This window comes from Pristiophorus japonicus, unplaced genomic scaffold, assembly GCF_044704955.1.
Source record: "Pristiophorus japonicus isolate sPriJap1 unplaced genomic scaffold, sPriJap1.hap1 HAP1_SCAFFOLD_42, whole genome shotgun sequence".
Taxonomy (NCBI): Eukaryota; Metazoa; Chordata; class Chondrichthyes; family Pristiophoridae; genus Pristiophorus; species Pristiophorus japonicus.
In genome coordinates this window covers 2,733,756-2,749,842 of record NW_027254090.1, presented here as the reverse complement: position 1 = coordinate 2,749,842, position 16,087 = coordinate 2,733,756, and the positions used below count along the sequence as shown (strand labels likewise).

At 47.7% G+C, this 16,087-nt stretch overlaps 1 long non-coding RNA gene across 1 annotated transcript in view; it reads right to left on the bottom strand.

Moving 5' to 3' along the window:
- The window catches only part of LOC139250764 (uncharacterized), a 35,454-nt gene that overhangs the window by 2,197 nt on the left and 17,170 nt on the right, over positions 1-16,087 (bottom strand). The window contains exons 3-4 of the long non-coding RNA XR_011591365.1: positions 11,715-11,878; positions 7,925-8,048 (exon numbers count right to left, since the gene is read on the bottom strand). This is a non-coding gene — a long non-coding RNA (uncharacterized lncRNA). The remainder of the gene's footprint in view (positions 1-7,924; positions 8,049-11,714; positions 11,879-16,087) is intronic.

Genomic DNA, 16,087 nt, shown 5'->3' with positions numbered 1-16,087 from the left:
CTCCCGGAGGGGCTCACACAGCACATGTCCCATCTTCCGGAGGACCCTCACACAGCACATGTCCCATCTCCCGGAGGATCCTCACACAGCACATGTCCCATCTCCCGGAGGGTTTCACAGAGCACATGTCCCATCTCCCGGAGGGGCTCACACAGCACATGTCCCATCTCCCGAAGGACCCTCACACAGCACATGACCCATCTCCCGGAGGGGCTCACACAGCACATGTCTCATCTCCCGGAGAACCCTCACACAGCACATGTCCCATCTCCCGGAGGACCCTCACACAGCACATGTCCCATATCCCGGAGGGGCTCACACAGCACATGTCCCATCTCCCGGAGGACCCTCACACAGCACATGTCCCATCTCCCGGAGGACCCTCAAACAGCACATGTTCCATCTCCCGGAGGGGCTCACACAGCACATGTCCCATCTCCCAGAGGACCCTCACACATCACATGTCCCATCTCCCGGAGGGCCTCACACAGCACATGTCCCATCTCCCGGAGGGGCTCACACAGCACATGTCCCATCTCCCGGAGGACCCTCACACAGCACATGTCCCACCTCCCGGAGGACGCTCACACAGCACATGTCCCATCTCCCGGAGGGGCTCACACAGCACATGTCCCATCTCCCGGAGGACCCTCACACAGCACATGTCCCATCTCCCGGAGGACCCTCACACAGCACATGTCCATCTCCCGGAGGACACTTACACAGCACATGTTCCATCTCCCGGAGGACCCTCACACAACACATGTCCCATCTCCCGGAGGACCCTCACACAACACATGTCCATCTCCCGGAGGGGCTCACACAGCACATGTCAAATCTCCTGGAGGGGCTCACACAGCACATGTCCCATCTCCCGGAGGGGCTCACACAGCACATGTCCCATCTCCTGGAGGGGCTCACACAGCACATGTCCATCTCTCGGAGAACCCTCACACAGCACATGTCCCATCTCCCGGAGGACCCTCACTCAGCACATGTCCTATCTCCCTAAGGACCCTCAGACAGCACATGTCCCATCTCCCGGAGGACCCTCACACAGCACATGTCCCATCTCCCGGAGGGGCTTACACAGCACATGTCCCATCTCCCGGAGGGGCTCACACAGCACATGTCCCATCTTCCGGAGGACCCTGACACAGCACATGTCCCATCTCCCGGAGGATCCTCACACAGCACATGTCCCATCTCCCGGAGGGTTTCACAGAGCACATGTCCCATCTCCCGGAGGGGCTCACACAGCACATGTCCCATCTCCCGGAGGACCCTCACACAGCACATGACCCATCTCCCGGAGGGGCTCACACAGCACATGTCTCATCTCCCGGAGAACCCTCACACAGCACACGTCCCATCTCCCGGAGGATCCTCACACAGCACATGTCCCATCTCCCGGAGAACCCTCATACAGCACACGTCACATCTCCCGGAGGACCCTCACACAGCACATGTCCCATCTCCCGGTGGACCCTCACACAGCACATGTCCCATCTCCCGGAGGGGCTCACACAGCACATGTCCCATTTCCCGGAGGATCCTCACACAGCACATGTCCCATCTCCCGGAGGACCCTCACACAGCACATGTCCCATCTCCCGGAGGACCCTCACACAGCACATGTCCTATCTCCCGGAGGACCCTCACACAACACAAGTCCCATCTCCCGGAGGACCCTCACACAGCACATGTCCCATCTCCCGGAGGATCCTCACACAGCACATGTCCTATCTCCCGGAGGACCCTCACACAGCACATGTCCCATCTCCCGGAGGGGCTCACACAGCACATGTCCTATCTCCCGGAGGATCCTCACACAGCACATGTCCTATCTCCCGGAGGACCCTCACACAGTACATGTCCCATCTCCCGGATGATCCTCATACAGCACATGTCCCATCTCCTGGAGGACCCTCACACAGCACATGTCCCATCTCCCGGAGGATCCTCACACAGCACATGTCCCATCTCCCGGAGGACCCTCACACAGCACATGTCCCATTTCCCGGAGGGGCTCACACAGCACATGTCCTATCTCCCGGAGGATCCTCACACAGCACATGTCCTATCTCCCGGAGGACCCTCACACAGCACATGTCCCATCTCCCGGATGATCCTCATACAGCACATGTCCCATCTCCTGGAGGACCCTCACACAGCACATGTCCCATCTCCCGGAGGATCCTCACACAGCACATGTCCCATCTCCCGGAGGACCCTCACACAACACAAGTCCCATCTCCCGGAGGAGCTCACACAGCACATGTCCCATCTCCCGGAGGACCCTCACACAGCACATGTCCCATCTCCCGGAGGACCCTCGCACAGCACATGTCCCATCTCTCGGAGGGGCTCACACAGCACATGTCCCATCTCCCGGAGAACCCTCACACAGCACATGTCCCATGTCCCGGAGGACCTTCGGCTGGCTACTCTATGTATTTTTAAGTTCTTACTTTTTTTCTAAAGCAATATTCTTATCTATGTTAATGTTACTGAGGAAAACTAGTGTTATTAAATTCTAATATTTTTGCATGATCTTCAAGGGTGAAGACTCATCAAAGTGCTGGTTAATATTTCCGCCATACTCAGTGAGTCCTTTGTAACCGGTCCTTGAACACCCTTCAGTGGCCCAACACAGTCTTTGATAGTTCTCTGACTCTTTACATAAATAAAAAAGGCTCTTCCCATGACTGCCACAGTTGCCTACAATTCTTTTTTCCAAATAACCTTTTTGCTGATCGAATAGCCGCTTCCGTTTTCTTTGTATTCAACGCTATTTATTTGTGTGTTAAATTTCTTTAATTTATAGAGACATTTCTGTTTACATGTTATTTGTCTTTGTACAGAGCCAGTCAGCCACCTTGGCTTTTTCTTACCCCATTTCCATCTTTAGATTTTGGCTACGTTAGCTTTCCACATTTTAATTCTGAAATACGTTCCATTTGTATTCAACATCGGTCACATCACCACTGAGTCGGGTTGGCCAATTTACCTGTTGCAAGTCCTCTGCCATTTTGGAGAAGTTTGCCCTTCTGAAATGCGGTGCGAGTTGCAGGTTCTCAGTCACTTTGGTTCTCCTGGCCAATTGGGACCCTACAATGTGATTACTGTTGCCCAGATGTTCCCCCACACGGAGACCTGATAGGAGGTCAGGCTCACTACTAAACACCACATCCAATATATAATTTTCCCAAGTTACTTCATTAACATGTTGAGTCAGGAAACATTCCTGTATATTTTCAATAAATAAGAACAGAAGAAATAGGAGCAGGAGTAGGCCATAAGGCCTCTTGAACCTGCTCCTCCGTTCAATAAGATCATGGCTGATCCGATCATGGACTCAGCTCCACTTCCCTGCCCGCTCCCCATAACCCCTTAACCCCTTATCGTTTAAATAAATTTAAGACAGAAATAGACAGTTTCTTAATGTCCTAACTTCCACAGCTCTCTGAGGCAACGAATTCCACAGATTCACAACCGTTTGAGAGCAGAAATTTCTCGTCATCTCAGTTCTAAATGGGCGGCCCCTTATTCTAACATCAAGCCATCTAGTTATAGTCTCCCCCATCAGTGGAAACATCTTCTCTGCATCCACCTTGTCCAGTCCTGTCATAATCTTATATGTTTCTAGAAGATCAAATCTCATTCATAGAACCATAGAAAATCGGTGCAGGAGTAGGCCATTCGGCCCTTCGTGCCTGCACCACCCTTCAATCAGATCATGGCTGATCACTCCCTCAGTACCCCTTTCCTGCTTTCTCTCCATACCCCTTGATCCCTTTAGCCGTAAGGGCCATATCTAACTCCCTCTTGAATATATCCAATGAACTGGCATCAATAACTGTCTGTGGCAGGGAATTCCACAGGTTAACAACTCACTGAGTGAAGAAGTTTCTCCTCATCTCAGTCCTAAATGGCCTACCCCTTATCCTAAGACATTGTCCCCTGGTTCTGGACTTCCCCAACATAGTGAACATTCTATCCTGTCCTGTCAGAATCTTTTATGTTTCTATGAGATCCCCTCTCATCCTTCTAAATTCCAATTTATAAAGGCCCAGGTTATCCAGTCTCTCCTCATATGTCAGTCCTGCCATCCCGGCAATCAGTCTGGTGAATCTTCGTTGCACTCCCACAATAGCAAGCACACCCTTCCTCAGATTAGGAGACCAAAGCTGAACACAATATTCCAGGTGAGACCTCACCAAGAGCCTGTATAACTGCAGTAAGACCTCCCTGCTCCTATACTCAAATCCCCTAGCTATGAAGGCCAACATACCATTTGCCTCCTTCACCGCCTGCTGAACCTGCATGCCAACTTTCAATGACTGATGAAACATGACACCCAGGTCTCGTTGCACCTCCCCTTTTGCTAATCTGCCACCATTCAAATAATATTCTGTCTTCGCGTTTTTGCCCCCAAAGTGGATAACCTCACATTTATCCACATTATAATGCATCTGCCATGCATTTGCCCACTCACCTAACCTGTTCAAGTCAACCTGCAGTCTTTTAGCGTCCCCCTCACCGCTCACACTGCCACCCACTTTAGTGTCATCTGCAAACTTGGAGATATTACACTCAATTCCTTCATCCAAATCATTGATGTATGTTGTAAAGAGCTGGGGTCCCAGCACGGAGCCCTGCGGCACTCCACAGGTCACTGCCTTCCATTTAGAAAAGGACCCATTTATCCCAACTCTCTGCTTCCTGTCTGCCAACCAGTTCTCTATCCACGTCAGTATATTACCCCCAATACTATGTGCTTTCATTTTGCACAGCAATCTCTTGTGTGGGACCTTGTCAAAAGCCTTTTGAAAGTCCAAATACATGACTTCCACTGATTCTCCCTTGTCCACTCTACTAGTTACATCCTCAACAAATTGCAGAAGATTTGTCAAGCATGATTTCCCCTTCATAAATCCATGGTGACTTGGACTGATCCTGTCACTGCGTTCCACATGCGCTGCTATTTCATCTTTAATAATTGATTCCAGCAATTTCCCCACTACTGATGTCAGGCTAACCAGTCTAGAATTACCCACTTTCCCTCTCCCTCCCTTTTTAAAAAGTGATGTTACATTAGCTACCCTCCAGTCTATAGGAACTGATCCAGAGTTGATAGACTGTTGGAAAATGATCACCAATGAATCTACTATTTCTAGGGCCACTTCCTTACACTCTGGGTTGCAGACTATCAGGCCCCGGGGATTTATCGGACTTCAATCCCATCAATTTCCCTAACACAATATCCAACCTAATATGGATATCCTTCAGTTCCTCCTTCTCACTCGGCACTCTGTCCCCTAGTACTTCCAGAAGGTTATTTGTGTCTTCCTTCGTGAAGACAGAACCGAAGTATTTGTTCAATTGGTTTGCCATTTCTTTGTTCCTCATTATAAATTCACCTGAGTCCGACTGCAAGGGACCTACGTGTGTCTTCACTAATCTTTTTCTCTTCACATATCTATATAAGCTTTTGCAGTCAGTTTTTATGTTCCCGGCAAGATTATTCTCATACTCAATTTCCCCCCTCTTAATAATACCCTTTGTCCTCCTCTGCTGAATTCAAAATTTCTCCCAGTCCTCAGGTTTGCTGCTTTTTCTGGCCAATTTATAAGCCGCTTTCTTAGATTTAACACTATCCTTAATTTCCTTTGTTAGCCACGGTTGAGCCACCTTCCCAGTTTTATTTTTACTCCAGACAGGGATGTACAATTGCTGAAGTTCATCCAGTGATCTTCAAATGTTTGCCATTGCCTATCCACCGTCAAACCTTTAAGTAACATTTGCCAGTGTATTTGAGCCAATTCACGCATCAAACCATCGAAGTTACCTTTCCTTAAGTTCAGGACCTTAGTTTCTGAATTAAGTGTGTCACTCTCCATCATAATAAAGAATTCTACCATGTTATGGTCACTCTTCCCCAAGGGGCCTCGCCCAACAAGATTGCTAATTAGTCCCTTCTCATTACAAATCACCCAGTCGAGGATGGTCAGCTCCCGAGTTGGTTCCTCGACATATTGGTCTAGAAAACTATCCCGAATACACTCCATGAAATCCTCCTCCACCGCATTACTGCCAGTTTGGTTAGCCCAATCTATATGTAGATTAATGTCGCCCATGATAACTGCTGTACCTTTATTGCATGCATCCCTAATTTCTTGTTTGATGCTGTCCCCAACCTCACTACTATGGTTTGGTGGTCTGTACACAACTCCCTGTACCATTTTCTGCCTTTTGGTATTCCGTAGCCCCAACCATACCGATTCCACATCATTGAAGGAAATGTCCTTTCTTACGATTGCATTAATTTCCTCTTTACCTAACAATGCCACCCTGCCTCCTTTTCCTTTCTGTCTACCCTTCCTAAATGTTGAATGCCCCTGGATGTTGAGTTCCAAGCCTTGGTCACCCTGGAGCCATGTCTCCGTGATGCCAATTACATCATACCAGTTAGTTGCTATCTGCATAGTTAATTCGTCCCCCTTATTCCGAATACTCCTCGCATTGAGGCACAGAGCCTTCAGGCTTGTCTTTCTTACACACTTTGCCCCTTAGAATTTTGCTGTATTGTAGCCCTTTTTTCCTTAGGTTTCTCTGCCCTCCACTTTTACTTTTCTTCTTTCTATCTATTTTTTGCATCTGCCCCCATTCTACTTCTCTCTGTCTCCCTGCATAGGTTCCCATCCCCCTGCCATAGTAGTTTACCTCCACCCCAACAGCACGAGCAAACACTTCCCCTATGACATTGGTTTCAGCCCTGCCCAGGTAAAAACCGTCCAGTTTGCACTGGTCCCACCTCCTCCAGAACCGGTTCCAATGAACCAGGAATTTGAATCCCTCCCTTTTGTACCACACCTCAAGCCACGTATTCATCTGAGCTATCTTGAGAATCCTACTCTGACTAGCACATGGCACTGGTAGCAATCCTGAGATTACTACTTTTGAGGGAGCATTATTCTGTATTTAATCCATGTTGTACCTGCCCTGGGAGTGTTTGATGGGACAGTGTAGAGGGAGCTTTATTCTGTATCTAACCCGTGCTGTACCTGCCTGGGAGTGTTTGATGGGACAGTGTAGAGGGAGCATTATTCTGTATCTAACACGTGCTGTATCTGCCCTGGCAATGTTTGATGGGACAGTGTAGAGGGAGCTTTATTCTGTATCTAACCCATGTTGTATCTGTACTGGGAGTATTTGATGGGTTAGTGTAGAGGGAGCCTTACTATGTTTGTAAACCATGTGGTAAGTGTCCTGAGATTGTTTAATGGGACATTGTAGAGGGAGCTTCACTCAGCATGTAACCTCTGCTGTATGTGTTTGGGAATGTTTGATGGGACAGTGTAGAGGGAGCTTTACTCTGTATCTAACCCTTGCTGTACCTGTCCTGGGAATTGGACAGTGCAGAGGGAGCTTTACTCTGTATCCAACCCATGCTGTGTTGCCCCTGTGAGTGTTTAGTGGGAGAGTGCAGAAGGAGCTTTCCTCTTAGTCCAACGCGTGACTTACATGCCTGAGTGTTTGATGGGGCAGTATAGAGGGAGCTTTACTCTGTATCTAACCCAGGCTGCAACTCCCCTGGAGTTGATTGGTTTGACAGCATTGAGTGAGCTTTACCCTATATCTGACCCGTTCTGTACCTGCCTGGGAGTGTTTGATGGGACATTGTAGAGGGAGCTTTACTCTGTATCTAACCCTTGCTGTACCTGCTTTGGGAGTGTTTGATGGGACAGTGAGAGGGAGCTTTACTCTGTATCTAACCCGTGCTGTACTTGCTCTGGGAGTGTTTCATGGGACAGTGTAGAGGGAGTTTTACTCCATATATAACCCGTGCAGTAGCTGCTCTGGGAGTGTTTGATGAGACAGTGTAGAGGGAGTTTTACTCCATATATAACCCGTGCTGTACCTTCTCTGGGAGTGGTGAAGTGAACCGAGCTGTGTCCATTCTCATTCTTGTTGAAGATGTTGGATCTTTCCCCTGTTTGGACCTTCAGCCATGGCGGTGACAGGCATTCCCAGGTTCTGATGCTCTATAATAAATATATTAATAGGAGGGTTAGAGGGAAATATTAAAATGGGAAGGAGGACATTGCCATGATACCCAGTCCCTCCTCCCCCACCGGTACAACAGCGGTTAGCTCTGGGATCGAGCATTTCCCAGTGTTACAATCAACTCTTCACATCAGGTGTGACACAGAACGCTGCCCAGTAAAACCAGTGAGTCCCACTGATCTCCACAACCCAGTTCCAGACGGGCTCCCGTCGGCCGAGAGTCCGCACTGGGAGCACCCATTGGTGAGATTTACTCACAATGCAGGCACAAACCATTATACCCAAGGTAGGGAATATTCAGCAGGGAAATGTGGAGCGGGTGATAATTGATGAATTAAATGCTCCTACATTCAGTTTTACTTGGTCTGGCATAAGAACATAAAAAATAGGAGGAGTAGGCCATCTGGACCCTCAAGCCTGCTCCGCCATTTAATGGCGGTATTGTATTATTTTTATTCACAGATGTGTGTTTAATATTTTTGAGTTGGGATATTAAATTATGCCATTTTATGACTATTATATCTATCCACGTACACAACATATAGCTGGGTGTAATTCCTCTGGTCTCGATGGGCAGTGATATTGTCCGTGTGTTCAGGGAGATGTGAACTGGTTGCTGCTTCTATTTTATATTGACCATATCTCATGGTGTCAGCACCTGATTAATGAACTCCACTGGGCAAGCCACATTGTTCACATGCCTGACACAAGACTCCCAAAGCAAGTGCTCTACTCGGAACTCCTTCACGGCAAACGAGCCCAAGGTGGACGGAGGAAACGTTTCAAGGACACCCTCAAAGCGTCCTTGATGAAATGCAACATTACCATCGACACCTGGGAGTCCCTGGCCAAAGACCACCCTAAATGGAGGAAGTGCATCCGGGAGGTCGTTGAGCACCTCGAGTCTCGTTGCTAAGAGCATGCAGAAATCAAGCTCAGGTAGCAGAAGGAGCGTGCGGCAAACCAGCGCCACCCACCCTTTCCCTCAACCACTGTCTGTCCCACCTGTGACAGAGATTGTGGTTCTCGTATTGGACTCACTTTTAGAGTGAAGCAAGTTTTCCTCGATTCTGACGGACTACCTGCGATGATGAAGAATGAGCACTTTAGGGGGTGAGGACATTTCCCTCTGTCCCACTGATAACATAATGTAGAATGAATTGTGTACCTTCAGTCAGGGGATACATAACATCGATTTGTTTCATTATCTTTAAGTGTTTTACAATCTCAAAACACCATAAATATAACATTGGTAGAGTTAGCTGATGTTTTACAATCACAATTCTCTACTTGTGCGTGTGCAGACACACGCTCATGCACGTTAACTCTCAGCATCCTTTCCTTTCCCAACTGTGGAAATGCAAGCGATTCAGTCTCGGATACGGAATTTCTCCAAACAGGTGTTGAAGTTATTCTCTGGCATTAATTTGTGAGGAGTTAGGAAATTAGCAACAGGGTTTTGGATGAGTGCAAGTTTACGGGGGGTGTAAGAAGGGAGGCCGGCCAGGAGAATGATGGAATATTCAAGTCTAGAGGTAGCAAAGGATGAGATAAGGTTTTCAGCAATAGATGGTTCACCTGCTGTTGTTCCTCAGTCTGGAACCCCTGTTCACATCCAGCTGCAGACCTTTTTTTTATCACTCCATCATTTACCCGAGATCTAATTATGCGAGACAGAAAATTAGATAAATATTGATAAAGTGACGTGGATTGGGACTCCCTCTGACCTTTTTCCCCAGTCCATCCCCAGGACCAGTGTGTATCTGAGTCAATGGGACTCTCTCTGACCTTTCTCCCCAGTCTATCCCCAGGACCAGTGTGTATCTGAGACAATAGGACTCTCTCTGACATTTCTCCCCAGTCTATTCCCAGGACCAGTGTTTATCTGAGTCAATGGGACTCTCTCTGACCTTTCTCCCCAGTCTATTCCCAGGACCAGTGTTTATCTGAGTCAATGGGACTCTCTCTGACCTTTCTCCCCAGTCTATCCCCCGGACCAATGTGTATCAGAGTCAATGAGACTCTCTCTGATCTTTCTCCCCAGACTCCCAGGACCAGTGTTTATCTGAGTCAATGAGACTCTCTCTGATCTTTCTCCCCAGACTCCCAGGACCAGTGTGTATCTGAGTCAATGGGACTCTCTCTGACCTTTCTCCCCAGTCTATCCCCAGGACCAGTGTTTATCTGAGTCAATGGGACTCTCTCTGACCTTTCTCCCCAGTCTATCCCCAGGACCAGTGTGTATCTGAGTCAATGGGACTCTCTGACCTTTCTCCCCAGTCCCCCAGGACCAGTGTGTATCTGAGTCAATGGGACTCTCTCTGATCTTTCTCCCCAGTCTATCCCCAGGACCAATGTGTATCTGAGTCAATGGGACTCTCTCTGACCTTTCTCCCCAGTCTATCCCCCGGACCAATTTGTATCTGAGTCAATGAGACTCTCTCTGACCTTTCCCCCCAGTCCCGCAGGACCAGTGTGTATCTGAGTCAATGGGACTCTCTCTGACCTTTCTCCCCAGTCCCCCAGGACCAGTGTGTATCTGAGTCAATGGGACTCTCTCTGACCTTTCTCCCCAGTCTATCCCCAGGACCAATGTGTATCTGAGTCAATGGGACTCTCTCTGACCTTTCTCCCCAGTCTATCCCCCGGACCAATGTGTATCAGAGTCAATGAGACTCTCTCTGATCTTTCTCCCCAGACTCCCAGGACCAATGTGTATCTGAGTCAATGGGACTCTCTCTGACCTTTCTGCCCAGTCTATCCCCAGGACCAGTGTTTATCTGAGTCAATGGGACTCTCTCTGACCTTTCTCCCCAGTCTATCCCCAGGACCAGTGTTTATCTGAGTCAATGGGACTCTCTGACCTTTCTCCCCAGTCTATCCCCAGGACCAGTGTTTATCTGAGTCAATGGGACCCTCTCTGACCTTTCTCCCCAGACCCCCAGGACCAGAGTGTATCTGAGTCAATGGGACTCTCTCTGACCTTTCTCCCCAGTCTATCCCCCGGACCAATGTGTATCAGAGTCAATGAGACTCTCTCTGATCTTACTTCCCAGTCTATCCCCAGGACCAGTGTGTATCGGTGTCAATGGGACTCTCTGACCTTTCTCCCCAGTCTATCCCCAGGACCAGTGTTTATCTGAGTCAATGGGACTCATTCTGAACTTACTCCCCAGTCTATCCCCAGGATCAGTGTTTATCTGAGTCAATGGGACTCTCTCTGATCTTTCTCCCCAGTCTATCCCCAGGACCAGTGTGTATCTGATTCAATGGGACTCTCTCTGACCTTTCTCCCCAGTCCCCCAGTACCAGTGTGTATCTGAGTCAATGGGACTCTCTCTGACCTTTCTCCCCAGTCTATCCCCAGGACCAGTGTTTATCTGAGTCAATGGGACTCATTCTGACCTTTCTCCCCATTATATCCCCAGGACCAGTGTGTATCTGAGTCAATGGTACTCTCTGAACTTTCTCCCCAGTCCCCCAGGACCAGTGTGTATCTGAGTCAATGGGACTCTCTCTGACCTTTCTCCCCAGTCTATCCCCAGGACCAGTGTTTATCTGAGTCAATGGGACTCTCTCTGACCTTTCGCCATTGTCCATCCCCAGGACCAGTCTGTATCTGAATCCATGGGACTCTCTCTTACCTTTCGCCCGTATCGATGGATGAAAGTTCTTTGAATCGATAGTTTTCTCTGTTTGGTGCTATCAAAATCCTGGGCTCGTTCACCTGGTATTGTTCCTCAGTCTACAATCCCTGTTAGGTCCACAGCTGGAATTTTCTCAAGCACTCCTACATTCACCGGGATATCTAATCAGGACAGAAAATGAGAACAATATTATCGGGGTGAAATAGAGTGCGATGTTAACCTACCTTGTAGTTACTGGTCGAAACAAAACATTCAAGTAAAAATAATTCCATATTCCGCGATTAGAGACTCCTCATATACTGGACGTGCATTTTCCAGGAGTAGGTCACATATTGAAGTTGTTAACATAGAAAATAGGTGCAGGAGCAGGCCATTCAGCCGTACTAGCCTGCACCGCCATTCAATAAGATCATGGCTGATCATTCAACCTCAGTATCCCATCCCTGCCTTCTCTCCATACCCCTTGATCCCTTGAGCCCTAAAGGCCACATCGAATTCCCTTTTGAATATATTTAGTGAACTGGCCTCAACAACTTTCTGTGGTAGAGAATTCCACAGGTTCACCACTCTCTGAGTGAAGATGTTTCTCTTCATCTCGGTCCTAACTGGCTTACCCCTTATCCTTAGACTATGTCCCCTGGTTCTGGACTTCCCCAACATCGGGAACATTCTTCCTGAATCTACCCTGTCCAATCCCATCAGAATTGTTTATGTTTCTATGAGATCGCCTCTCATTCTTCAAAATTCCAGTGAGGATAAGCCTAGCCGATCCAGTCTTTCCTCATATTTCAATCCTGCCATCCCCGGACTCAGTTTGATGAACCTTCGCTGCACTCCCTCAATAGCAAGAATGTCCTTCCTCAGATTAGGAGAGTAAAATTGCACACAATATTCCAGGTGTGGCTTCACCAAGGCCCTGTACAACTGCAGTAAGACTGTCCTGCTCCTATACTCAAATCCTCTCGCTATGAAGGCCAGCATGCTTTCTCCGCTATCTACAATCACTGCCCATTCCTTTATATTCCTGGCTGAAGCCCATCCAGGACACACCCGCCCCGTCTCCACCTGTCTGTCTGTCCCTCGTGTTTTGCTTTCTCTCAGTGACACCTCAGGCAAAGAGAGAGCTGAGAGATTATATATTCAGCTCAGACACTCAGCAACTTCCCTGGAGCGTTGGCCAGCTTTAATGACATTGATTAACATGGGCTTTCTCCCTCCCACTGTCTGGGGCTCTCTCTGTGTCCGGAGAGACAACAATGGACATTCAATTCGCTCTCAATTCCTGTCTGAGAGAGGGACAGCCCACCGTGTGTGAGGTCAGGGCCCCGCCCATCGTGTGTGAGGTAAGGGCCCCACCCACACAGCCCCTGAGCCCAGCAGCGGGAATGCTGCTATGTGAGAGAATAAAGAGAGAAGGTGCTGGGAACAGTCAGCCTGAGAGCTCAGGTAGTGTGTGTGGGGGGAGAGAGAGAGAATGGAGCTGAAGGAAGATCATTGTCATTGGCCTGACATTCAGGGTCACGGGGCTTTACCTGCTGCTGGGGACAGTGCAGCTGAAAGATTGAGTGACAATATACAGCAGTGTTTCCAGCCACAACATGTTAATGCAGTAACTGGGGAAAACCAGAGATTGGATCTGGTGTTTAATAGTGAGCCTGACCTCGGATCAGGCCTCCGTGTGGGGAACATCTGGGCAACACTGATCACATTATACCTTCCCGATTGGCCGGGAGAACCAAAGGGACTGAGAACCTGCGACACGGACCGCATTTCAGTGCAATCTTCTCCAAACTGGCAGAGGACTGTAACAGGTAAATTGGTCAACCCTCCTCGGTGGTGATGTGACCGATGTTGGATATCAATGGAAAGGTTTTAAAAACAAGTTTAAAAATGTGGTAAACAAACGTGGTCAAAATTAAAAGACAGAAATATGGTAAGAAAAAGCCGAGGTGGCCGACTGGCTCTGTACAAAGATGTAAACAGAAAAGTTTCCATAAATTAAATAATTTTACCGTAAATAAATAGGGTGAATACAAGGAACAACTAAAGAAAACGAAGGCTGCTATTTGATCAGCAAAAAAGCTCTGGGAATAAAAGGATTGTATTCAACTGGCCGTCATGGGCAGAGCTTTTTCAGTTATGTGGAGAGTCCGAGAACTATCAAAGTCTATATTGATCCACTGAAGGGTATTCAAGGACAGGTTACACAGGACTCACTGAGTATGGCGGGAATATTAGTGAGTAATGTGCATCAGTCTTCACCCTTTAACATCATGCTCAAATATTAGAATTTAATAATGATACTAGTTTTTTCAGTAACATTAACTTAGATAAACATGATGTTTTAGAAAACATTCAGAACTTAAAAAGAGATAGAGCAGCAGGGCCGGAGTATATACATCTGAGGGTCCTCCGGGAGATGGGACATGTGCTGTGTGAGGGTCCTCCGGGAGATGGGACATGTGCTGTGTGAGGGTCCACGGGGAGATGGGACATGTGCTGTGTGAGCCCCTCCGGGAGATGGGACATGTGCTGTGTGAACCCCTCTGGGAGATGGAAGATGGGACATGTGCTGTGTGATGGTCCTCCGGGAGATGGGGACATGTGCTGTGTGAGGGTTATCCGCGAGATGGGACATGTGCTTTGAAAACCCCTCCGGGAGATGGGACTTGTGTTGTGCGAGCCCCTGACATGTATGTTTAATAGCTCATTCTGAAATAGTTCCGACAGATTGGAAGGAGTCTAATGAAGTCCCCATTTTAATAAAAATGTGACAAGGCAGACCCGGGTTACCAGAGGCCCATAAGGTTAACATCAGTAACAGGTAAGATGCTTGAAAGAATCATAACGGATGCAATATATGAATACTTGGATAGGGAGGGACATATTAGGAACTACACAACCCATTATAAAGAGTTCATGTCTCCATACTCTAATTGTACTTTTTGAAGAAGTTACAAAGTTGGTGGATGAGGGAAGCCCAGTAGACATTGTCTGCTTCGATTTCCAAAATCCTTTTGACAAGGTGCCACACAAGAGGCTTCTCTATAAGATAGGAGCCTCTGGTGGTGATAATATATTGAGCTGCATACAGAACTGGCCGGCAGGATGTAGGTAAAGAGCAGTTATAGAAGGATTTGGATCTGTTTGGTACCGGTCACCAGTGGTGTCCAGCAGGGATCAGTGTTGGGACCATTTCATTTTACTATTTGTATTTATGATCTGGATTTTTGGGTTGGGGGCACAATTTGCAAATTTTGAAATTATACCAAGATCTGTGCGAGTGCTCGAACTGTAGAAGAGGCTCGTCTGATTCAGGCAGATCTTAATGTGTTGGGACACTGGCCTCATGACTTGAAAATGATGTATAACTTAGATAAGTTCAGTGTTATGCATGTGGGCAGGGCAAATGCTCAACATGCATACACCCTCCAGGGAAAGGCATTAAAGATGGTGGAGAGAGAACGAGATTTAGACATTCTAGTGAATACATCCTTAAAGGTACACGAGCAATGCAGTGTAGTGACAGTTAGTGCAAATAAGGTATTGGGGTGTATCCATAGGACAATTCAGTATAAGACGAGGAGTACTGTTTTGTCCTTATACAAGACCTTAGTCAGGCCACACTTGGAATACTGTGTCCAGTTTTGGTCTCCTATCATGGTGGGTGATATTGAGGTTCTGGAAAGGGCCACTAGACTAATTCCAAGTCTAAAGCATCTTAGTAACCAAGATAGGTTAAAAGAGTTGGGACTCTTTACCTTAGAGTAGTGCAGAATTAGGGCAATATGATTGAGGTTTATAAGATAATGAAGGCGAAAGAGATTGTTCCAGCTGACTGTTTGTTTATGTCAATTAAATAGGTTAGGCAGCACCAGGGGACACAAATTTCAGTTGTATAAGGATAGATCTAGGTTAGACATCAGGAGGTGGTTCTTTTCCCAGAGAACAGTAGACCTCTGGAACAAGCTGCCCTCTCATGTGGTGGATGCAGACTCACTGAATTCCTTCAAGTAAAAGCTGGATTTGTTTCTGGCTGCGGCGGAGATTAACACTTACAGAAGGTAGGTACTGCAGGGAGTTTAATGGCCAGAGTGATCTCCTGGACTAGTTTCCATCACTTAGATGCCTTGGAGAGGAATTTCCCAGATTTATTTTCCCAAATTGTCCTCGTTTTTTTTTAAATCTGTATTTTTGCCTCTCCCAGGAGATCACATGGATTCGGGTGGAGTGGAGTGTATACGCTGTGACATATCGCAATTGTGTGGGACAGGCTTGATGGACCGATGGTCTTTACCTGTCCGTCATTTTTCGTATGTATTAAAATGCTTCCTCTACACTGTCCCATCGAACACTACCAGAGCAGGTAC